The sequence below is a fragment of the Microtus pennsylvanicus genome, chromosome 17, assembly GCF_037038515.1.
Source record: "Microtus pennsylvanicus isolate mMicPen1 chromosome 17, mMicPen1.hap1, whole genome shotgun sequence".
In the NCBI taxonomy this organism is placed as follows: Eukaryota; Metazoa; Chordata; class Mammalia; order Rodentia; family Cricetidae; genus Microtus; species Microtus pennsylvanicus.
The window spans coordinates 33,313,893-33,337,954 of NC_134595.1; the positions used below are offsets into that span (position 1 = coordinate 33,313,893).

Genomic DNA, 24,062 nt, shown 5'->3' on the forward strand with positions numbered 1-24,062 from the left:
GGGGACCAGCTCTGCTCCGACCCTAGTGTTCTGATGACTGGGATGTGCCTGCGATGAGCCCAGCGCGCCTCGGAAAGGGATGAACGACTGGTAGCTTGCGCATCTTCGGGACCTGGGGGAGGGGGTGGTTGTTCAGAGCCTACATCTGCTCTGATGAAATTGTAATTCGATCAGCTGGGTGTGGGGGGTACACGCCTATAACCCCAACACTCAGGAGGCTCAGACAAGAGAATTCCAGGGCCAGAAGCCAGCCTGGGGTTCATAGCAAGACCCTCTGTTTCAAAACAAAGCAAAAAATTTTATTGGAGGGAGGTATGGCTCAATGGCAGAGTCCCAGTGTTTAACGTGAAGGAGGGCTGGAGTTCAATTTCTAAGCTCACAAACACTAAGTAAAAATATGTGTTTTTTTTTAATTCCATTCAAGAAAATAAGTCACTAAAATAAAGGTACTTTTCCTGGGCATGGCTACTCATGCCTGTGATTCCAGCACTTGGAAGGCTGAGGCAGGAGGATCATAGCATAATATACTATACTTACACAGTTAAGACCCTCTGCCTCAAAAACCAAACCAAATCAAAATAAAACAGTTATTGGGGTTACCATGAGAGGTGCAGCTCAGTAGCAGACCTTTATACTTGGCATGAAAGAGAACCTGAGTGTGTGTGTGTGTGTGTGTGTGTGTGTGTGTGTGTGTTTAAAATGCTATTAGGGGGTCCAGCACAATGGGCCTAGTAGGTAAAGGTTTGTTATGCGCTAAAACTTTTCCTGGGGAAACAAAACATACTTGTCTACTCACCCCAGATCGGGAATCCGCTACCAACCAAATACCTCCAAAGTCCAACTTAGTAAACCAACAAGTTTTTGGGGGCTTACTTACAGGGATATGGGCGAGGGGTTAATTTCAGGAGCAGAAGTGACTCAAAGACAACTGCATCACCAAGGCCCACCCCAGCATGAGTGACAGCTCACAAAACCTGGGAAACCCGAAGGGCACCAAATAGCCTGCAGGCAGCTCAGCAGGTTGGAGAGTGTCCTCCCCACATGGCAGCCCAGCTGGTCTCAGACTCCTCTTTGCAGCTTGACTCCTAGGAGAGTTTTCTTTGCAGTTTGGCTCTGTTGACTCTGGCAGGGAGTGGCCTAGTGAATCCAGTCCGTTTCAGCGAGTTCCTGAAGCTCTTTTGTTGTTGTTAACTCCCTGCTCAAGGAGCTCCCATGCAAGATGGGGTGCTTGCTGCGAAGTCTGAGAACCTGAGTTCCATCTCTAGGACTCACCTTGGACTCCACAAAGTTGTCCTCTGACCCTCCCACATGTCCACCATGGCAAGCACGCACTCATCTGGAGACAAGGTCTCACTGTGTAGTTCCGGTTGTCCTATAACTCACTATGTAGACCAGGCTGGCTTCAAACTCACAGAAGGCTGTCTGCCTCTGCCTCCTGAGTACTGGGATCACCATGGTGTGAACACCATGACCAAAAAGCTACTAGGCAAGGCTAGAAAGACAGTTTCATGATTAAGAACACTAGGTGCTCTTCCTGGGGTCTCTGGTCCCCTTCCCAGCACTCATACCCACCTTTAACTCCAGTTCCAGGGGATCCAACACCCTCTTCTGGCTTTTGTGAGCAGCCATACATATATGCACACATACATGCAGACACACACTCATATAGATAAAAATGAATCTGAAGAAAGAGAACTGGAAACATAATGTTGACCATGAAGAAATATAGGGAGTGTTGATGTTTTTGCTTAGGACAGTCAGAAGCATCTTGATTGTATCACCCATGATCTCATTTATTTTGCTAATAGTCTTCTGGAGTGGCTGAGAAATTTCTCCATTTCGTAGGGGGAAAAATCAAGTAATTGTGTTTCTTATTTGTTTCTTTTTCTTTCTCTTTTGTTTTTAGACAAGGTCTCATGGAGCCCAGGTTAGTCCCAACCTTCTATGTAGCCAAGGATAGCCGTGAACTCCTCATCTTCCTACCTCCACCTCAAGAGCACCGGCCTGCACCATGTAAAGCTGTTTAGACCCCAGGCTTCTGATCTAATTCCATTGCTGTAACAAACCATCCTCAAACTCAGGAGCCTTAAACAACATTTATTCTGCTCACACATCTACACTCTGGGCAGAGCTCTGTGGAGAAACCTCTTCCCGAATCTACTTCACAACATATACTGTACACTAAGAGAGAAGATGGAGCCGGAGCAGTGGCTGCTCTTGCAGAGGATCGCAGTTGAGTGTCCAGCACCCTCATGGTGTAACTCCAGTTCCAGGGAATCTTCAGGTACCCCTACACACACACACACACACACACACACACACACACACACACACACACACACACGCACATATATATATACACACACACACTGGAAGTTACAGTCATGCACACTCTTAAATAGTAAAAATAAGTTAAAATAAATAAAGTGTCCAGGGAGCATTCTCTGGCACCTTCGAGGTGACATTTAAGTAGTGAGCAGCCGGAAGTGAGGGGGCCCAACTGAGCTGTGGGCTCACAGCACCAGTCAGTTGGAGGTGGTTGGCATCAAATTCTCCCCCTCGTTGCCAGCACACTGTTCCTCACACTTGCATCCTGTCACTGCCCGCTAGCCAAACTTGCACCTGTGATGTTCCTGGCACAGTCCCTGAGGTCCAGAGCTGACACAAGAGCAGCGGAATCCTCTGGAAACTCCACATTCACATGTGGAGACAAAAGTTTGGGGGTCCTGATGCCCCAGGCTTCTCAGGCCAGGTCAGCAGGTTCAACTCCCAGAGATGCAACCCTCTTGGGATCTCTAGGCTCTCCTCACCCTCAGGGCTTAGGGACCAAGGGACCACAAGGACATACCAAGGACACAGCCTAGGGCAGACCTAGACTACAAGTCAGCTGTCTGTGACTTTTTTTTTTTTTGAGACAGGGTTTCTCCGTAGCTTTTTGGTTCCTGTCCTGGAGCTAGCTCTTGTAGACCAGGCTGGCCACGAACTCACAGAGATCCGCCTGCCTCTGCCTCCAGAGTGCTGGGATTAAAGGCGTGCACCACCACCGCCCGGCAACAATGCCCTTTCTTGTACCTCACCTGATCCAGCCCTTCCCACAGCCTGGGCGTGGCTGCAGGAGAGTCCCACCCCACTTCCCAGAACCCTTCTCTCCGGCCCCCACGTGTCCTTCCTCAACCCTGTTGATCAAGTCTGCATTCCCCACGCCTGGGGTGGCTCAGTTCTCCCGACCTCCATTCCTCCTCCGAACCAGGCTTTCCCAGGTGACTTCTGCCCGCCTGCAGACAACACTGATGGTCAGGTCATCCAATAGAAAGAAAGGGAATTTTTGTTTTGTTTTGTTTTTAATTTATATCACTTTACTTTTTTTTTTGAGACAGTATCTCATATAGCCCGGACTGAGCCTTGAACTTACTGTGTAGCTAAAGCTGGCCTTGAACTCTTGCTGTTTGCTTTCACTTTCTTTTTTTAAAAATTTTTAAATCTTTTTTAAAGATTTATTGCCTGGTGGTGGTGGCACACGCCTTTAATCCCAGCACTTGGGAGGCAAAGGCAGGTGGATTTCTGTGAGTTCGAGGCCAGCCTGGTCTACAGAGCTAGTTCCAGGATGGGCACCAAAAGCTACAGAGAAACCCTGTCTTGAAAAACGAAAAAAAAAAATTATTTATTATATACATAAGGTGTTCTACCTGTATGAACATCTGCAGGCCAGAAGAGGGCACCAGATCTCATTACAGATGGTTGTGAGCCACCATGTGGTTGCTGGGAACTGAACTCAGGTCCTCTGGAAGAGCAGCCAGTGCTCTTAACCTCTGAGCCACCTCTCCAGCCCCTTCCTTCACTTTCTAAATACTTGGATGACAGATGTGTTCCATGATGCTCTGCAAAGTATTTTAAAACTTTCTAGTGGTCAACTTAAACAAAATATGTAAAAGGAGGCCTGAATGTGGTCAGTAGCTAAGTGCTTGCTTGGTATACACAGGGCCCTGAGCAGACCTCCAAGACCTCCAGCAACTCCCTCCCTCCCTCCCTCCCTCCCTCCCTCCCTCCCTCCCTCCCTCCCTCCCTCCCTCCCTCCTTCCCTCCATCTCTTTCTCTCTCACACACACATATACAAAAAGATGAAAGTAATTTTAATATATTTTATTTAACCCAATATGTGCCAATAGTATCATCTCAACACGTGATCAATATTAACAATATTAATAAGCTGTTTTATATCGCCTTACTGCTACACTAAGACTTTGAAATGTGGACTATAAGCTGTAAATCTTTTCAGTGGGAGCTAGAGAGGGGACACAGCCAGGAAGAGCACAGGCTGCTCTTCCAGGGGACCATGTCAGGTGGCTCACAGCTGCCTATCACTCACCTCCAGGGGAATCTCTGCCCTCCGAGAGCAGCTGTGCAGGACACCCTCACACAGACACACAGACACACAGACACACAGACACACATCTACACATAATTTATAAATAAAAATAACTTTAAAAAATGTCTCAGCCGGGCGGTGGTGGTGCACGCCTTTAATCCCAGCACTTGGGAGGCAGAGGCAGGCGGATCTCTGTGAGTTCGAGACCAGCCTGGTCTATAAGAGCTAGTTCCAGGACAGGCTCCAAAGCCACAGAGATACCCTGTCTCGAAAAACCAAAAAAAAAAAAATTAAAAATTAAAAAATGTCTCAGTGGTAGAGATGGAGGTTCTGGGTTTGAGCCCCAGTATCAAGTTGGGGGTGGGGGTTAGAGTGTATTTTACAATTAAGGCTATTTCAGTTGACACTAGCCATTTCCCAGGGCTCAGTAGCCATGTGGGACAGGCGGCTGGCTTGTGAACTCTGGCCCACAGCGTGGACTACCCTAGGTCTAGGGCATCTGGGAGCTTCTCCCATTGTTCCCTCAGCCAGCCCTCACTGGGAATGTTAGTGCTGCCCGGGTTTCTGCTCTGCCTCCTCCGGACCCTGCCACCCCACCCAAATCTACCCAGTGTTCTGTGGATGCTAGACCTGAGTCAAAAAAAAAAAAAATCGGGTGGCGTTGTTGCTCCCGACACTCTGTACCCTTGAAGTCTGGGGCCCCGGCTGCAGGAAGCTCATAAGAGTGGGTGGGGCTGCCTCTCCCTTCAGAGTGGACTAGTTCGAAGTTGAAAGGTTTGTGTGGTGCTAGGCACATGCCTAATTTCTTTTATAGGTTTGGGGATACCACACTTCATTTAATCCCCTACATTCTCTGCCAGTTTTTATATAAAGCACAAACCGGACTCCTTTGTTTAGTCCTAACAATACAAAAGCCTTAGCAGGGTGTGGTCATTTATGCCTGTAATTCCAAAACTTAGGTGGGTGAAGGAGGAGTCCCACAAGTCCAAGGTTATTGTAGGATTCGTGGTGGGTTCCAGCCTAGGCTTCCGAGTGAGACTTTGCCTCAAAACTAAATAGTGGGGACTATCGCTCAGTGGTAGAACATTAGTCTAGGATGTGCAAAAGCCCGTGTAGCGCAAACAAAAACAGCACAACAGAACCAACTAGTGTGGCAATCTCTCTCTGCCTCTACCCTTCCTCTCTAGCCTGGCTCCTCCCTTTAGAAACAGAACTAGGACTTCTCCTCGTGGCCACATGAGAAAGAGGGGCCTGCTATAAATTCAGCTCTTGTCACTTTGTGGCCCTGTGCCCTTGAATAAGTGCTTGAACTCTTTGATCTCCAGTTTGTTCCTCTGCCCCACAGAGATCATAGCGCGGCCTTTGAGGGTGGAGTGCGACAAACAGTTCTCCGCAGATGTCCGCTACAGAACTCACTGCTGTGGGCGACCACAGGGGCTTGCAGGGGGGGGGGGCGAGCGGACAATCTGCTCCAGCCATGATTTGCTGCAGACCCCAAGACAATGGGGCCAACTCACTCTGCCTGCAACCACAGATGACTGCTTCATTGAACAATGACTAACATACACATGTATTCAGTAACAGCCGCCCCCCCCCCCCGTGTGTGTGTGTGTGTGTGTGTGTGTGTGTGTGGCTTCAGGGATGCTAGGCAAGCCCTTCACCAGTGAGCTAACCTCCAGCTCCATCCTGGCCCTCTTTTCTTTTTTCTTTTTCTTCTTTCTTACCTTTTTTCCTTCTTAAACAGAATCTCCCAAGTGCAGGGATTGCAGATATGTGCCACTTCAACTGACCTTTCTCTCCCGTCCTTTCCTTTCTCTTAGGTGATGCACAGTTCACTGGAATTTGCTGTGTTCACAGCATTGTGCAACCACCATTTCCCTGTAGTCTCAAAACTTACCCAGAAAAATACTCCCGCTTCTTAGGAAGCCATTCCACATCCCTCTAGCCCCCTGGTGAGAGTGCATTTGCTTTCTATGCCCACAGATTTGATTAGTCTAAGTATTTCATTCAAAAAGTTCCATGCTACATGTGAACCTGGGTTTGATTTGCTTTGCTTTTTAAAGTTGTTTTCAGGGGCTGGAGAGATGGCTCAGAGGTTAAGAGCATTGCCTGCTCTTCCAAAGGTCCTGAGTTCAATTCCCAGCAACCACATGGTGGCTCACAACCATCTGTCATGGGGTCTGGTGCCCTCTTCTGGCCTGAAGGCATAAACACAGACAGAATATTGTATACATAATAAACAAACAAATAAATAAATAAAATAAAAGGGGAAAAAAAAAGTTGTTTCCAAGATTCATTGTCAGAACATGCTCCAAGAATGGAGTCGTGTCGGGAGAATTCGGAGTACTTGTGAGCAAACTCCAAGAAAACAAGGCATGAGTCTTGAGACCTCAGTTTCCGCAAAGCAAGGAATTGTTCTTAGAGTGTGTTTTCATGCTCCTCCGGCTGTAGCGGACAGGAGTGAATTTACTTCAACTTGCTCATCATTACCTGCTCCTGTTATTCAAGTAATGCTCCCGTGATGCCTCTATGGAAAAACATGGTTCTCACCATGAACACCTTGGGATTGTACACTTTATTCGCGAGATTCTGCTTAACCCTCAGAATAACTTGCCTGATGCTCTGAATAAAGTTGACTACTGCATGAAGCTTTAGTTCAACTCATGTACTGGCTCCATTGTCTTAGGTCCCACCACTTCTAGAGCGGTGACAGCTCACCTAGGTGGAATGCATCGTTATTTGTGTGTGTGTGCGGGCGCGCACACGTGTGTGTGCATGTGTACGTGTGTATGTGTATGTGCGTGCGTGTGAATACTGTTCCACTGGATGAGTGTGCCATCATTTATTACTTGGTGGGCACTGGGTTTATTTCCACCGTCTAAATACAATGAGTCGTGTTTCTATGGAAGTTCATGGTCCATCTCCATGTGGACATTTGGTTTTGTTTCTCATGGATCTATGAATTGTGAGGAGATACGGTGTTCCTTTGCTCAACTGTTTCGGGGACTGTTGGTCTGGTTTCCATGGCAGCTTCATGTGGTACTGAGGTGGTTCTCTAGAGCAACAGGCTCAGGAGGTTGTGGGGCCAGAGAGGTGTGCCAACGTGTTGTTTCTGAGCTGAAGGTTCCCATGAAATCAGGTAGTGAGGGGATCTGTCCCAAGGAGCAGAAGAGCTAAGGATGTCAACCTCAGTCTGAGTCAAGGAGGAGAGGAGGCGGCACATCTCACCAAGACAGGAGGAGTTCATATTTCCCCACCCTTGGGACTAGACGATGCTACCCATGTTGGGAAGGGCAGTCCTGCTGCAGTTAGGACTTCACACAGATTCACAAGGAGAGGAGGAGATATTTAATAAAAATATCTAGTGTTGACAGTGGTTTTTGTCCTGCCCGGTCCTAGAGCTGTTCAGTCCCAAAGAAACACACAGAGGTCTACATTAATCATAAACTGATTGGCCAGTAGCCAGGCAGGAGTAGAGGCAAGGGTGATAAGAACAGGAGAATTCTGGAAAGAGGAAAGACAGTTTGCAGTGGTCACCCAGATGCAGAGGAAGCAAGATGAGAATGCCTCACTGACAAAAGGTACCAAGCCATGTGGCTAACACAGACAAGAATTATGAGTTAATGTACAATGTAAGAGCTATTTAATAAGAAGCCTGAGCTAATAGGCCAACCAGTTTATGATCAATGTAAACCTCTGTGTGTTTCTTTGGGACTGAATGGCTATGGGACTGGGTGGGACAGAAACCTCTGTCAACAATCCAGTGCTGGGGCTGGAGGGATGTCTCAGTGGCTAAGAGAAATGCTTACACTTTTAGAGGACCTGAGTTCAGTTCCCAGCTTACAACTGCCTGAACTCCACCCCCCAACACACATGACAAGATCCATTCACCATAGACACACAAATAAATAGAAGTGTTGTGTGTGCGCACACGTGTGCATGACACACACACACACAGTCGTGGGAAAGAGAAGCAGGAGGAAGAAAAGGAGGAGGTAGATTTCCCAGCATGCACCAAACAGGTGTGTACTGAAAGACAGGCATGTGACTCTCACCATGATTTTATTCAGAAACGACTAAATTAGAAACAGTCCACATGCCTGTTAATAATAAAACTCATACAGTGTAATTCTACACACTGAAAATGAACATGAAAACATGAAGAGTGAGTTCTCATAATCTTCATGTCAAGATGAGGAAGGCAGGTAGAAAGAGCCCAGAAGGGCAACCTGTTTGTATAGAGTTCACACCAAGAGAGCATGTTAGAAGTTGGGAATGGTGCATGTTGAGAGATGGGACATAAGCTGGGGATTTATGAGCTTCTGGCAATGATCCTTCTTTCCTCTTTCCTTCCCTCCCTCCCTCCTTCCTTCCTTCCCTTCCTTTCTTTCCTGAGACAGGGTTTCTCTGTGTTGCTCTGGCTGTCCTGGAACTCACTCTGTAGACCAGGCTGGCCTTGAACTCACAGAGATCCTCCTGCCTCTGCCTGCCAAGTACTGGGATTAAAGGTGCGCACCATCACCACCTGGCCCCTCCTTCCTTTTTAAATAGAGTTTTATTATGTAGCCCAGATGGCCTCCATCTTGTGATCCTCCTGCCTCAGCCTTCTGAGGGCTGAGATTACAGGTGTAAGCTTCCATGCTTATGGTCTGTGTTTTTAATTCTGGTAAAGCTGCTAGCTAAGCCCTCTTGTAAGACTCTAGCGTCCAAACACAGAGGAGAAGTCGCCCCCAGAGACCACCTCACACACCACAGCCAATGCAAAAGCATGAGGATTTTATTAATTCTGTCATGACAGGGTCCCTCAGCATTCGGGAAGCCGAAAGACCTCGAATAGCTGGTACAGTCTACTTTTATTTATTTTTTTTTTAAATATTTATTTATTTATTATGTATACAATATTCTGTCTGTATGCCTGAAGGCCAGAAGAGGGCGCCAGACCTCTTTACAGATGGTTGTGAGCCACCATGTGGTTGCTGGGAATTGAACTCAGGACCTTTGGAAGAGCAGGCAATGCTCTTAACCACTGAGCCATCTCTCCAGCCCCTACAGTCTACTTTTAAAGGGGCCACAGAAGCAAGGGGGGTTGTTCTTTGACTATTCTGATTGGCTTATTCGAAAGGGCTATTACCAATAATTGACTGGAGAGCTGTTGCCAGGTCAGATGAGGTAAGAGGTCATTTTGACCCCGTTTCCCAGGGGACTGAATCAAAACATACGTATTTAGGTAATTGTTCAGGAACTGAGTACGTGCATGTGTAGCTGTTAGGTCCTTGGTTCCCAGGGGAGGAGGGGAAGCACTATGGCACGGAGGCTGGGAGGATTCAGAATTGTCAGAAATGGCTTCAGAATTGTCTTAAAGTCTTACACTCTGAGGCAGCAGCCATTGTGATTCAGGCCTATAATCCCAGCACCTGGGAGGCTGAAAGATCAGGAGTTCAAGGTTATTCTGGGATACATAGCATGTTTGAAGCCAGCCTAGGCTCCCTGAGACCCTTCCCCCCAAAAAAGTACTTTTGAAACCAACAATTCCTTGCCCTCTTCCCCAGCCCCGGCAACTGATTTTCCATATGCTCTGTAGGATTTGGCTCCTCTAAGTTCCTCACACGGGTAGACTCCAACAGCACCTGTCCTTTGAGTGTCTGGCTAGTTTCTGAGCTGGCGTCACCACAGTTCTTCCTGTTGTAACCTGTGTCAGGGCTCTCTGTTCCTAAGGATGGTGGTAATGGCACTGTGTATGCAGACCGTGTTTTGATAAGACCAGGCATCTTATCTGCCCAGAGTGTCTTCCTCCTGTTGGCTGCTGAGAAGGTGGTTTGCTACAGAGTGCTCTCGCTATCTCTCTCTCTCTCTCTCTCTCTCTCTCTCTCTCTCTCTCTCTCTCTCTCTCTCTCTCCTCTCTGGTGTGTGTGTGTTAAGCCACAGTTGCCTGGAACGATATTGTGCCTCGGTAAAAGTTTATTAAAAGAAAACGACTATGCTCTTAAATGAAACTGTGTCATTCAGCGAAGATTGCCGCAAAGCCTTGGGGGACACACTACCAGAGAATGCAGCCCCCCACAGCCTCTTTTCAAGAAAAAAAAACCTGATTTTTTTTTTTCCCTCACAGCACCACCCAGGGACAAATCCAGACAAATAGGCCTGGGCATGGACAGACAGGCACAGGCAAGCTGCAGCAAGAAATACCATCTATTTAAATCCAAAGCCTAAGCCTGTAGTGGCCCACGGCTGTGACCACCTGAGATGATCTCAAACACACACACACACACACACACACACACACACACACCGACAAACACCCACAAGGACTATAGCAGATGTATTGTGAGTACACGTGACGCCAGCCTCGGCCTGGATGTGCATCTATTGTATGTGTAGCAATACCGCAGCGCACACATCTAGTTCTGCCTATAGGTGAAGAGGGTGAAGACCAGGCCCTTGGGATAAGGCTGAGCTTCCTTTAGATTGCACAAAACCAGCTAGCTGAATCTCTTACTGAACCACCCGGAGTTAATTGTTATTTTGAATAATTAAGACAACAAAGGAGGGAATACAGATGGCTTAGCAGTTAAGGGCGCTGTCTGTCATGAATCTGGCTCCCATCATCCATGTTAGCTCACAACTACTTGTAATGCCAACTCTGGGAATCCAATGTCTCTGGCCTTGGTGCACTCACTCTCTCTCTCTCTCTCTCTCTCTCTCTCTCTCTCTCTCTCTCTCTCTCTCTCTGTGTGTGTGTGTGTGTGTGTGTGTGAGAGAGAGAGAGAGAGAGAGAGAGAGAGAGAGAGAGAGAGAGAGAGAGAGAAGGGGGAGAGGGAGGGAGGGAGAGAGAGAGAGAGAGAGATCAGACCAGGCCTAAGAGGACACAGGAACCCTGGAGCTGACGAGTTGGCAAGAGTGAGTCTCCCACCTATATAAGCAGTCAGGGCAGACACACTTCTCTGCCTCTGGCTGTATGAGTCCCACTTGGTTCCTTCCTGTCCCTGAGCAGCAGCTCCCGTGGGGTGGACACACCATAGCTAGTCAATGGCTTATTGTTCATGGTGATCAAAGAGATGTTTTTAGTTCGGTTTGTGATCAGTAAGTTGCTGAGAATTGGTGTTTGTGACTTTGTGTAGACACATGGTGACTTTGTGTGACATGGTGACTTTGTGTGGACACAGGTGACTTTGTGTAGACACATGGTGACTTTGTGTGGACACATGGTGACTTTGTGTAGACACATGGTGACTTTGTGTGGACACAGGTGACTTTGTGTGGACACAGGTGACTTTGTGTGGACACAGGTGACTTTGTGTGGACACATGGTGACTTTGTGTGGACACATGGTGACTTTGTGTGGACACATGGTGACTTTGTGTGGACACATGGTGACTTTGTGTAGACACATGGTGACTTTGTGTGGACACAGGTGACTTTGTGTGGACACATGGTGACTTTGTGTAGACACAGGTGACTTTGTGTGGACACATGGTGACTTTGTGTAGACACATGGTGACTTTGTGTGGACACAGGTGACTTTGTGTAGACACATGGTGACTTTGTGTGGACACATGGTGACTTTGTGTGGACACATGGTGACTTTGTGTGGACACATGGTGACTTTGTGTAGACACAGGTGACTTTGTGTGGACACAGGTGACTTTGTGTGGACACATGGTGACTTTGTGTGGACACAGGTGACTATGTGTGGACACAGGTGACTATGTGTGGACACATGGTGACTATGTGGACACATGGTGACTTTGTGTGGACACAGGTGACTATGTGTGGACACATGGTGACTATGTGGACACATGGTGACTTTGTGTGGACACAGGTGACTTTGTGTAGACACAGGTGACTTTGTGTGGACACAGGTGACTATGTGTGGACACATGGTGACTTTGTGTGGACACATGGTGACTTTGTGTGGACACATGGTGACTTTGTGTAGACACAGGTGACTTTGTGTGGACACATGGTGACTTTGTGTAGACACATGGTGACTTTGTGTGGACACAGGTGACTATGTGTGGACACATGGTGACTATGTGGACACATGGTGACTTTGTGTGGACACAGGTGACTTTGTGTAGACACAGGTGACTTTGTGTGGACACAGGTGACTATGTGTGGACACATGGTGACTTTGTGTGGACACATGGTGACTTTGTGTAGACACATGGTGACTTTGTGTGGACACAGGTGACTATGTGTGGACACATGGTGACTATGTGGACACATGGTGACTTTGTGTGGACACAGGTGACTTTGTGTAGACACAGGTGACTTTGTGTGGACACAGGTGACTATGTGTGGACACATGGTGACTTTGTGTGGACACATGGTGACTTTGTGTGGACACATGGTGACTTTGTGTAGACACAGGTGACTTTGTGTGGACACATGGTGACTTTGTGTAGACACAGGTGACTTTGTGTGGACACAGGTGACTATGTGTGGACACATGGTGACTTTGTGTGGACACATGGTGACTTTGTGTAGACACATGGTGACTTTGTGTAGACACATGGTGACTTTGTGTGGACACATGGTGACTTTGTGTAGACACATGGTGACTTTGTGTAGACACATGGTGACTTTGTGTAGACACATGGTGACTTTGTGTAGACACATGGTGACTTTGTGTGGACACATGGTGACTTTGTGTGGACACATGGTGACTTTGTGTAGACACATGGTGACTTTGTGTGGACACAGGTGACTTTGTGTAGACACAGGTGACTTTGTGTAGACACATGGTGACTTTGTGTGGACACATGGTGACTTTGTGTGGACACATGGTGACTTTGTGTGGACACAGCTGACTTTGTGTAGACACATGGTGACTTTGTGTAGACACAGGTGACTTTGTGTGGACACATGGTGACTTTGTGTAGACACAGGTGACTTTGTGTGGACACAGGTGACTATGTGTGGACACATGGTGACTTTGTGTGGACACATGGTGACTTTGTGTAGACACATGGTGACTATGTGGACACATGGTGACTTTGTGTGGACACAGCTGACTTTGTGTAGACACATGGTGACTTTGTGTAGACACAGGTGACTATGTGTGGACACATGGTGACTTTGTGTGGACACATGGTGACTTTGTGTGGACACATGGTGACTTTGTGTAGACACATGGTGACTTTGTGTGGACACATGGTGACTTTGTGTAGACACATGGTGACTATGTGAACACAGGTGACTTTGTGTGGACACAGGTGACTTTGTGTGGACACATGGTGACTTTGTGTAGACACATGGTGACTTTGTGTGGACACAGGTGACTTTGTGTAGACACAGGTGACTATGTGTGGACACATGGTGACTTTGTGTGGACACATGGTGACTTTGTGTGGACACATGGTGACTTTGTGTAGACACAGGTGACTTTGTGTAGACACATGGTGACTTTGTGTAGACACATGGTGACTTTGTGTAGACACATGGTGACTTTGTGTAGACACATGGTGACTATGTGTGGACACATGGTGACTTTGTGTGGACACATGGTGACTTTGTGTGGACACAGGTGACTTTGTGTGGACACATGGTGACTTTGTGTGGACACATGGTGACTTTGTGTGGACACATGGTGACTTTGTGTAGACACATGGTGACTTTGTGTAGACACATGGTGACTTTGTGTGGACACATGGTGACTTTGTGTGGACACATGGTGACTTTGTGTGGACACATGGTGACTTTGTGTGGACACATGGTGACTTTGTGTGGGGACACATGGTGACTTTGTGTGGACACATGGTGACTTTGTGTGGACACATGGTGACTTTGTGTGGACACATGGTGACTTTGTGTGGACACATGGTGACTTTGTGTGGACACATGGTGACTTTGTGTGGACACATGGTGACTATGTGTGGACACAGGTGACTTTGTGTGGACACATGGTGACTTTGTGTGGACACATGGTGACTTTGTGTGGACACATGGTGACTTTGTGTGGACACATGGTGACTTTGTGTGGACACATGGTGACTTTGTGTGGACACATGGTGACTTTGTGTAGACACATGGTGACTATGTGGACACATGGTGACTTTGTGTGGACACATGGTGACTTTGTGTAGACACATGGTGACTATGTGGACACATGGTGACTTTGTGTAGACACATGGTGACTTTGTGTAGACACAGGTGACTTTGTGTGGACACAGGTGACTTTGTGTGGACACATGGTGACTTTGTGTAGACACAGGTGACTTTGTGTGGACACAGGTGACTTTGTGTGGACACATGGTGACTTTGTGTGGACACAGGTGACTTTGTGTGGACACAGGTGACTTTGTGTGGACACATGGTGACTTTGTGTGGACACAGGTGACTTTGTGTGGACACATGGTGACTTTGTGTGGACACAGGTGACTTTGTGTGGACACAGGTGACTTTGTGTGGACACATGGTGACTTTGTGTGGACACAGGTGACTTTGTGTGGACACATGGTGACTTTGTGTAGACACATGGTGACTTTGTGTAGACACATGGTGACTTTGTGTGGACACAGGTGACTTTGTGTGGACACATGGTGACTTTGTGTGGACACAGGTGACTTTGTGTGGACACAGGTGACTTTGTGTGGACACATGGTGACTTTGTGTGGACACATGGTGACTTTGTGTGGACACAGGTGACTTTGTGTGGACACAGGTGACTTTGTGTGGACACATGGTGACTTTGTGTGGACACAGGTGACTTTGTGTAGACACATGGTGACTTTGTGTGAACACATGGTGACTTTGTGTAGACACATGGTGACTTTGTGGACACATGGTGACTTTGTGTGGACACATGGTGACTTTGTGTGGACACAGGTGACTTTGTGTGGACACATGGTGACTTTGTGTGGACACAGGTGACTTTGTGTGGACACATGGTGACTTTGTGTAGACACATGGTGACTTTGTGTGGACACATGGTGACTTTGTGTGGACACATGGTGACTTTGTGTGGACACATGGTGACTTTGTGTGAACACAGGTGACTTTGTGTGGACACAGGTGACTTTGTGTAGACACATGGTGACTTTGTGTGGACACATGGTGACTTTGTGTGGACACATGGTGACTTTGTGTGGACACATGGTGACTTTGTGTGAACACAGGTGACTTTGTGTGGACACAGGTGACTTTGTGTAGACACATGGTGACTTTGTGTGGACACATGGTGACTTTGTGTGGACACATGGTGACTTTGTGTGGACACATGGTGACTTTGTGGGGACACATGCTCCATTCTGTTTCTGTGAGTAGGGTAGCAAATGTTCTGAACATTCTGCTTTAAGACGGCTCCACTTGCCCATGTATGAAACTTTCAGAGTTTGTAGCTATTCAAAGCGGGGGTGTTGGGGTTCACGTTCTCATTGTGCTTGTCTAGTGCTCTTAGGATCAAACCCAGGGCTTTAACATGAGGCAAGTGCTCTGAGCCTCACCCCCAGCCTCTTTCCTTTTATTAAAAAAAATATGGACCACTTCACAAATTTTGTGTTATCCTTGCACAATGCCCATGCTAATCTTCTCTGTGTTGTTCCAATTTTAGTAAATGTGCTGCAGAAAAGAGCACTTTTTCTGGGAGTATCTTGCTACGAAACCCAAGTGACCTCAAATTCTCCTTCCTCAACACAGGATTTCTCCGTATGGCTCTGTCTATTTATCTACCTACCAACGATCTATCTACCAGCCTACCTATCATCTATCCATCATCTACCAACCTATCTACCTACCTGCCTATCTATCTATCTATCTATCTATCTATCTATCTATCTATCTATCTATCCATCTATCTATGATAAAGTCTCTGGTAACACAGGCTAGCCTTGAACTCACTATAGCTGAGGATGACCTTGGATTTCTGGTACTCTTGCCTCTGCCTTCTGAGCACTAGGGTTCCAGGTGTGTCGTCCACGGCCAGTTTACGTGGTGCTGGGGAATCAACGCCAGGACTTTGTTCATACCAGGCAGGTATTCTCCCAACTGGGCCACACCCCCAGCCTCACTGTGGTTTTAAATAGCCTTTCTCCAGGGACCAGTGACGCTGGTTGGTCATCCATGTCTTTGTTAATCCTCCATATACCTCCTCTGATACCATGTTTGTCTGAGTCTGGGGCCCACTCCTGGTTGCCTGGTTTCCTACTGAGCTGTAAAAGTTCCTTATATATCCTGGGCATGAATTCTTTGGCAGACAAGACTTGGGGGCATTTGCTCTTAGCTGTAGCTTCCCTTTGAATTTATTCTTAGTAACAGTGAGGCCCATGCTTGTTTTCATGTCAATAAAAAGCTCAAAGCAGGAGAAGCTAGGTACATGGGTGAGCCGTGTCCAGCTGACTGTGTATCCTCGGAATCTTCAATAGCGCAAAGCCGAGATGATGTAGACTCTGTTGTCACTGTCAGCTGGTGTCACCGTGCCACATTTTGACGGGGCCAGGCAGTTTGTAAAGAGATGGAAAAGGTTACCAGCAGGCTGGCATCAGGCCAGACCCACTGGCTCTCTTCTGGGAGGGCTGCTGGACTGGGGAGCCAGCACTAACCAGGGGGACTATAGCACCCAGGAGGTCTCTGATAGTGCAGATCAACAAGGCAGAAGGATCCAGGCTATGAGGGCTCATGCCTGCCCTGCCCGAGCTCTTGAATGTGAGCAAGGCTCCCTGTTGGCAGGGCTTCAGCAGTTAGAACAGTCTTCGCCTAAGGGGATGTAGGCCTTAGCCCGGAGGCTGGGAGGAAACTGCTTTACCTGACGGACAGAGGCTAAGGGGACTGTGCCCACGGTGAGCAGTCCTAATGGGGGGGAGGGGATGTAGGCCTTAGCCCTGAGGCTGGGAGGGAACTGCTCTATCTGAGGGAGAGAGGCTGGGGGGGGGGGGTTGGTGAGTGGTCCACCCTTCACTGAGCTCTCTGATTGCCTTCAGGGCCCACACTTGGGGCTGGGCTTCAACCAGGACGCCTCATTCTCTAGGCAGTTGGAGCCCTCTTGCTATGAAAAGGCTCATTACAAAGGTAGCTTGGGTAAGGTGCGGGATGCACTGCCCCCTCTCAAGATCCACGGGGATCAAAGTGTTGAGCTGTGGTCTTCCTCAGGCCTAGAAAGGACTCATAAAGAGACATATTCTCAGATGTCTCCATAGGATATTCTTCCCTTCCCCTCCTCTTCCTTTATTTTATTTATTTATTTATTTTAAAGCAGTCAATGTTCTCTTCTTTATTTATTATGTATACAATATTCTATCTGTATCTGTATGCCTGAAGGCCAGAAGAGGGCACCAGACCTCTTTACAGATGGTTGTGAGCCACCATGTGGTTGCTGGGAATTGAACTCAGGACCTTTAGAAGAGCAGGCAATGTTCTTAACCACTGAGCCATCTCTCCAGCCCCCCTCTTCCTTTATTTTTATTTCTTTTTATTTTATTTTCTTTCGAGACAGGGTTTCTCTATGTAGCCCTGGCTGTCCTGGAACTCACTCTGTAGACCAGGCCGGCCTTGAACTCACAGAGATCTGCCTGCCTCTGCCTCCCCAGTGCTGGGGTTAAAAGTGTGCCCCACCACTGTCAAGCTAGATTTATTTTTTATTTATATGTTTGAGAGTTTTACCTGCAATGGATGTCTGTGTACCGTGTGTGCCTGGTGCCTGAAGAGGCCAGAAGAGGGCATCAGAGCCCCTAGAACTGCAGTTACAGATGTATGTGAGTTGCCATGTGGGTGCTGGGAAGCAAATCTACGTCGTCTGTAAGAACATCAAATAACCAACTCTCCAGCCTTGAGACTGTGCTTTCCTTAGGTCCTTGAATACCCAATAGGCAGGAGTAGGTCCCCCACCGGCTAGTACCATCTCAGCCCCCCATTCTCCTCCCACTGGAGCTGGAGCAGGTACCCTGCCGGCTGGTCCCGTCACAGCCCCCCCCATTCCCTCCCACTGGAATAGTAGCATCTCTGCCCACTGTGTCTGGCTGGGACTTAATAGCGGGACCCTGCAAGCAGCTGGTGACTTCTCAAGAACAAGATGACAGCATAAGGGACTTGACCCATCTGCTCCCTGGCCCTTTGATGGTCCCTGGTGGCACCCACAGACACTTTCCAGAATGGGTCTGTATGAGAATTTAATTTAAAAACAAAACACCCACCAATTATATCTAGATAAAAAAAAAAAAACACTACGAAAGTGCTGCACCTGGTCCACAGCTGTACAACTTCCAGCCCTGGAGGGAGGTGAAAAAGAAAAAGAAGACAAGTTGTCTTGTCTGTCCTGGAGCTCACTCTGTAGACCAGGCTGTCCCAGAATTCAGAGATCCGCCTGTATTTGGCTCCTGAGTGCTGGGATTAAAGGTGTGCACCACGGAGCCTGGCTGCACACATAATGTATGTAAGTATGGTGGGGATGCAGCTTGTTGGTAGACTCCCTAGCACTGCAAGTTAAACGTGGTGGTGCCTGTAAATTCTAACACTAGAGAAGTAGCAGCAGAAGGATCAGAAGTTCAAGGTCGTCTTTGGCCACGTAGTGAGTTTGGGGCCAGCCTGGGCTACCTGAGATCCTGTTTCAAAAACAAAACACAGGCTGGGCGATGGTGGCGCACGCCTTTAATCCTAGCACTCGGGAGGCAGAGGCAGGCGGATCTCTGTGAGTTCGAGGCCAGCCTGGTCTACAAGAGCTAGTTCCAGGACAGGAACCAAAGCTACAGAGAAACCCTGTCTCGAAAAACCAAAAAAAAAAGAATAGTGGAAGTGAACATTTGTGCTGGTGTGTGTGTGTGTGCGTGTGTGTGTGCTATAAACCCTGCACTTGGGAAACTGAAGCAAGGATTTTGAATTTGTGACCAGCCTGCATTAACCCTGTCTCAAAATGTATATTTCACTCAACCTTAGCGGGCTTCATCACTTATGTTACAGAGGCTGATGGTATAGCTCAGTGGTAGAGCAAATTTCTAGGCCTCGGGTTGAGGCCAAATAAAAACAAACCAGACTATATTTGCCCGAATGGACAGTTACTATTTAAAGATAAATAAGGGTGGTGGGGGTGGGTGCTATAGAGAAGGCTGGTTAAGTGTGCTTTCCCAGGGGACCTGAGTTCAGTTCCCAGCACCCACATCAGGCTGCTCATAACCACCTGTGTAACCTCAGCTGTAGGGGATCCGATGCCCTAATTCGGCTTCCTCAGATATCTGGGCACACAGAGACACGCAAGCAAAAATGAATCTTTAAAAAATAGATGATCTCTGCTTTTGTACTAGAAGAGCTCAGCCATTTTCATGCATTAAAAGTCCTAGCAATGCACTGCCTGACCCACTTGCTAGTTTTGCGATAATGAGACATGTGAACTCGTCATTGCTCCTCCTGGGTTTTTGTCTAGTTACCCTGCAGTTCCCACCTGCCACTTTTCTACACTCAGCAAAAGTGGTCTTTTTCTTCTTCTCCCCAAGTAATCACAAAGTTGTTCTACTATTTACTATTTACTTTCTTTTTTCCTTTCTTTTTTTTAAATTTATTTATTTATTAAAGGTTTCTGTCTCTTCCCTGCCACCGCCTCCCATTTCTCTCCCCTTCCCCCAATCAAGTCCCCCTCCTTTGTCAGCCCAAAGAGCAATCAGGGTTCCCTGCCCTGTGGGAAGTCCAAGGACCACCCACCTCCTTCCAGGTCTAGTAAGGTGAGCATCCAAACTGCCTAGGCTCCCACAAAGCCAGTACGTGCAGTAGGATCAAAAACCCATTGCCATTGTTCTTGAGTTCTCAGTAGTCTTCATTGTCCGCTATGTTCAGTGAGTCCGGTTTTATCCCAGGCTTTTTCAGAGCCAGGCCAGCTGGCCTTGGTGAGTTCCCGATAGAACATCCCCATTGTCTCAGTGTGTGGGTGCACCCCTTGCGGTCCTGAGTTCCTTGCTCATGCTCTCTTTCCTTCTGCTCCTGATTTGGACCTTGAGATTTCTGTCCGGTGCTCCAATGTGGGTCTCTGTCTCTGTCTCCTTTCATCGCCTGATGAAGATTAATATTCAGGAGGATGCCTATATGTTTTTCTTTGGGTTCTCCTTCTTATTTAGCTTCTCTAGGATCATGAATTATAGGCTCAATGTCCTTTATTTATGGCTAGAAACCAAATACGAGTGAGTACATCCCATGTTCCTCTTTTTGGGTCTGGCTTACCTCACTCAGGATAGTGTTTTCTATTTCCATCCATTTGTATGCAAAATTCAAGAAGTCCTTGTTTTTTTACTGCTGAGTAGTACTCTAATATGTATACATTCCATACTTTCTTCATCCATTCTTCCATTGAAGGGCATCTAGGTTGTTTCCAGGTTCTGGCTATTACAAACAATGCTGCTATGAACATAGTAGAGCATATACTTTTGTTTTATGATAGGGCATCTCTTGGGTATATTCCCAAGAGTGATATTGCTGGGTCCAGGGGTAGGTTGATCCCGAATTTCCTGAGAAACCACCACACTGCTTTCCAAAGTGGTTGCACAAGTTTGCATTCCCACCAGCAATGGATGAGTGTACCCCTTTCTCCACAACCTCTCCAGCAAAGGCTATCATTGGTGTTTTTTATTTTAGCCATTCTGACAGGTGTAAGATGATATCTTAAAGTTGTCTTGATTCGCATTTCCCTGATCGCTAAGGAAGTTGAGCATGACCTTAAGTGTCTTTTGGGCATCTGAACTTCTGTTGAGAATTCTCTGTTCAGCTCAGTGCCCCATTTTATAATTGGGTTGATTAGCCTTTTACAGTCTAGTTTCTTGAGTTCTTTATATATTTTGGAGATCAGACCTTTGTCAGTTGCGGGGTTGGTGAAGATCTTCTCCCAGTCAGTGGGTTGCCTTTCTGTTTTGGTGACAGTGTCCTTTGCTTTACAGAAGCTTCTCAGCCTCAGGAGGTCCCATTTATTCAATGAGGTCCTTAATGTCCGTGCTGCTGGGGTTATACGTAGGAAGTGGTCTCCTGTGCCCATGTGCTGTAGAGTACTTCCCACTTTCTCTTCTATCAGGTTCAGTGTGTTTGGACTGATATTGAGGTCTTTAATCCACTTGGACTTGAGTTTTGTGCATGGCGATAGATATGGATCTATTTTCATTCTTCCACAGAATGACATCCAGTTTTGCCAGCACAATTTGTTGAAGATGCTCTCTTTTTTCCATTGTATACTTTTAGCTCCTTTATCGAAAATCAGGTGTTCATAGGTTTGTGGGTTAAAGTCAGGGTCTTCTATTAGATTTCATTGGTCGACTTCTCTGTTTTTATGCCAATACCAAGCTGTTTTCAATATTTTTTTTTTTTGAGACATGGTTTCTTTGTGTTGCTTTGGAGCCTGTCCTTGAAGACCAGGCTGGCCTTGAACTCACAGAGATCCACCGGCCCCTGCCTCTTTAGCGCTGGGATTGAAGGCGTGTGCCACCACTGCCCGGCTACTATTTACTTTCACGTAAAGCTAACGAATAAACAAAACAAAACAAAACAAACAAACAAAAAACTTGCCTGGCATGAGAATGAAGCTCTGGGTTTGCTTCCCAGTACCTCAAAAAGAGATTGAACTAATACATTTTATTTTTAATTAATAAAGTCAAAATACCTGTCTAGTGTGGTGGCATACACCTGCCATCTCAACACTTGGGAGGTGGAAGCAGAATGAGTTCAGCGTCATCTTCTACCATAGTTAGATGGGAGGAAGACCCAATATCAAAATAGCGGCGAGTCGGAAGGGAAGATAGAGGGAAGAGGAGAAAGTTTCTAAAGGGCCTGCCTTTGTGAAAATGGAGCGATCTGGCGCTCCCCTGCTTTGAAGTATGGGGTCAGCGCAGATGCAGATGCAGGCGTTCCCCAGGGCGGTACCAGCCAGCTCCGTCCCCATTTCCCTAGGCGACCAGGCGTGGGACGCAGAGGATTAAGATAAGGAAGCCGCTTCATTCCTGGACAGGTAAGATCCATTGTACGCCTGGAGGATCGTAGGAGGCCATCTCGCAGGCTTTCCAGACTTTGAGAGTTTTTAGATCCTCTTTAGAAGACCGGCCTGGGTAGACATTTAAGATTGCAGGCTGCCCTGCGGAAATTGGAATCCCGGAGCGCCCCCTAGTGGAGACACTCGGGCATGGCCATGCACCCGGTGGGGACGGGACCAAAACCAACCTAGGTTGAGGAGGGGTAGCAAAGACTTTATCAAAGGGCAAGGGCACCCGCCCACTTTGCTTTTTAAGCCCCGAAAAGACTCACGTTGAAGGTGACGCTCTCTGAGCCACAGTTCCTGACCTGAAGAGAAACTGCGGAGACTAAGTCTTAACCAGGCGCTGTTTCCTCACTGCAATTCAAGAACACACCAGGCCTGTTTATATTCTCAGAGGGAGATGGTTTTATACTCACACAAATTCAACATGCACTGTGATAAATCGCAAGAAAGAAGGAAGAGGGCAGCAGGAACACATCCCAGGAGGCCAGGGTGGGTTTTCTGGAGGAGGCAACATTAGAACTGGGGCCTGGTGTGGTGAGTTTGGTAACAACATACTGCAGGGCTGGTCCATTGTTGGGGGTCACTAGGCACAGCTCACTGCTATGGGTGGTGGGGTGCATCGACAGAAAGGAATTCTAGTTCCAATTTTCGCTAAGGAATGTTAGTTGGAGATCCATTTAAAATGGAAATTTGAAGAATTCTTGCATCTTTGCCCTTGTTAAACCTATTTATAGTGTCTGTTCTTCAGACTATAGGTCGTTCTCCACTTCCTCCTGTGTCAAGGAATTTTTATTGGATCCCAAACGTTGTGAAGTTTATGGTTTTGGCTGGTAGACTATGCTGTCAGTCTTTAAAGAGCGTCGGGGCTTTTACGGCGAGCAGACCCTTCACTTGGAAATTGCTCCAGTCTTTTGAAGACTTGTTTTCAAGCCTTTCAGGATGGGTGGGAAGCAGCCTTTCCTTCTCGGCTAATGCCACCTCACTTTCCAGGTGTGGCCCTCCATCACCGTGTACCTGACTCAAGTCTGAGTCGGCCACCTGGAACTGGAGCGCTTCCCCACTCGTGAACACTACAGTTGATCCTTCGCTGCCAGGGGCCCTTGTTGCCACAGTCTTCTCTCCTCTCAGCAGCTGGGAGGCTGAGGCAGGAGGATGGCCGAGAATTCAAGGACAGCCAGGGCTACAAAGAGACCCTGTCAGTAAATGATTGCTATTAATAATAATACAAGTGGAGAGTAGCTGAGGAAGATACATGGACCTCTGGCCTCTTCACATGTATTCAAGGGTGTGCACCTATAAATACATTGTTTATTTTTATGTGCATTGGTGATTTGCCTGCATGTCTGTATGTCAGGTAACCTGGAACTGAAGTTACAGACAGTTGTGAGCTGCCACGGGGTGCTGGGAATTGAACCCAAGTCCTCTGGTAGAACAGCCAGCTCTTAACCGATGAGTCATCACTTCAGACCCTGTTTGTTTTCTGAGACAGCGCCTCTCTATTACGTAGCTCTGGCTGTTCTGGAACTTGAGATGGAGATCAGGCTGGCCTTGAACTCCGAGATCTACCTGCTTCTGCCTTCTGGGTGCTAGGATTAAAGTGTGTGCCACTAAACTAGATGTACAAATAAATAATTTTTTAAAGTACAAAACGAAACCACGGAAAGGAAATCTGCGGAGTGACCCTGCTGTTGCCACTCTCTAGCAAGCGCACAATGCTACGTGTACCTTCGGGTAGGCCACTCTCAGCACGAGGAACAAGCACAC

The 24,062-nt window shown here is 47.4% G+C and overlaps 1 non-coding gene across 1 annotated transcript; it reads right to left on the bottom strand.

Annotated features, from left to right (window-relative positions):
* Positions 1-15,835: 15,835 nt before the first annotated feature.
* LOC142837235 (U6 spliceosomal RNA) lies at positions 15,836-15,941 on the bottom strand. Its single transcript, XR_012908225.1, has one exon. It is a non-coding gene; the product is annotated as a U6 spliceosomal RNA (small nuclear RNA).
* Positions 15,942-24,062: the final 8,121 nt, after the last annotated feature.